This window comes from Palaemon carinicauda, chromosome 32, assembly GCF_036898095.1.
Source record: "Palaemon carinicauda isolate YSFRI2023 chromosome 32, ASM3689809v2, whole genome shotgun sequence".
NCBI lineage: Eukaryota > Metazoa > Arthropoda > Malacostraca > Decapoda > Palaemonidae > Palaemon > Palaemon carinicauda.
In genome coordinates, this window is record NC_090756.1 from 2,087,244 (window position 1) to 2,089,229 (window position 1,986).

The window sequence follows — 1,986 nt, forward strand, 5'->3', positions numbered from 1 at the left end:
GAAGCGAAGTCTCCCCCCCTGGTGCCGGGGGGAAGACTACCGGTCCACTGGACTCACCTGAGGACGGAAAGGCCTCGTCCACGGGAGAAGGAGAGAGTACTCGTGCAGGAGAGGGGACCCTCGAGACCGACCTCTTGGGAACCAACTTCGCCCTGGGGGAAGTCACCACGAAGTCCACTCCTCTCTTTCTCTTCAGCGAAGGAGAGACAGCCGCTGGTTTGTTACCCTGGCCGGCGAGTGCTGGTTTCATAACCCTCACTAACGCCCGTGCCAGCGGACCAAACCAAGTCTGCTGCTCAAAGGACACAGAGTCCGAAATCCTCGCTAAGGTGAAAGGGATCGGGCGATCCTTTGGAGTGGACACGACGGTACCTGCCTGAAAAGAAGGTGGGGAAGAATGTTGTAATGACCTGTCCTCGTCCTGCAATACCAACCTGTGCTTGGATGGAGGTGATCCCGAGTGCCGTCTAGGAGCACGCGTCCCTGCTGCTACCACCGGCTGTGGAATTCGCCGCGAACTATGGTCGCGCGAGGGTGAACGGTCGCGCAAAGGCGAATGGTTGCGCGGGCGTGCAGGCGAGCGGTCGCGCGGGCGCGCAGGCGAGCGGTCGCGCGGGCGCGCAGGCGAGCGATCGCGCGGGCGCGCAGGCGAGCGATCGCGCGGGCGCGCAGGCGAGCGATCGCGCGGGCGCGCAGGCGAGCGATCGCGCGGGCGCGCAGGCGAGTGGGCGTGAGGGTGGGCAGGTAAAGGAACACGTGTCCGAGGCGACGAACGCAAGCGATGGCGCGACGGCGAGGGATCGTGCTGCCGCGTAGGTGAAGAAGATCGCTGGCGATAATGATCACGTGATGGTAAGCGATGGCGAGCAGCATGTGAAGGTGAATGATTGCGCGCAAGAGGGCGGTCGTTCAGGGTTGAGCGATGAGGAGCAGCATGCGTAAGCGGGCGATCGTTCAGGGTTGTGCGATGGCGAGCAGCATGCGTAGGTGAATGATCGCGTGAAAGGGTGCGATGGTGATCAGCATCCGCAGGAGGGCGATCGTTCAGGGTATTGCGATGAGGAGCAGCATGCGAAAGCGGGCGATCGTGCAGGGTTGTGCGATGGCGAGCAGCATGCGCAGGTGAATGATCGCGTGAAAGGGTGCGATGGTGATCAGCATCCGCAGGAGGGCGATCGTTCAGGGTATTGCGATGAGGAGCAGCATGCGAAAGCGGGCGATCGTGCAGGGTTGTGCGATGGCGAGCAGCATGCGTAAGCGGGCGATCGTGCAGGGTTGTGCGATGGTGATCAGCATCCGCAGGAGGGCGATCGTTCAGGGTATTGCGATGAGGAGCAGCATGCGTAAGCGGGCGATCATGCAGGTTCGTGCGATGGCGGGCAGCATGTGAAGGTGATCGCTGGCGAACTGGTGATCGCTGGCGAGCTGGTGATCGCTGGCGAGCTGGTGATCGCTGGCGAGCTGGTGATCGCTGGCGAGCAGAAGGTCGACGCGTGTCCTGTGAGAGGATAGGTTCACGAGCAGGAACGGGAAGATCGCTGGCGCGTTGGCGAACATGTGTTTCTGACACACGATGGTGAGCAGGGAGTTCAGCAGGAACTAAAGGGTGGTCAGAGACCGCAGGGCGATGGTCCTCAAATGAGCGCTGACGCTCGGAAGAGAGCTGACGAGCAGGAGAGCGCTGGCGAGGGGGGCGAACCTCAGGAGAGAGCCGACGAGCAGGTGAGCGTCGGCGAGCAGGAGAGTCTTGGCGAGCAGGAGATCGTCGACGAGCAGGAGATCGCTGGCGAGCAGGAGATCGTCGACGAGCAGGAGATCGCTGGCGAGCAGGAGAGCGCTTGTGCGCTGGCCCTGCTCGCGTAAGGGAAGAATCCCTTAGCCCCGAAGGGACCGTTGCCCGTCGGGTGACGAGTTCTCCAGAAGGCGAAGATCCGGCAGGAGATGGAGAGCGGTCCGCAGAGAGGTTCAAGGAGGGCGGAGTAGTCG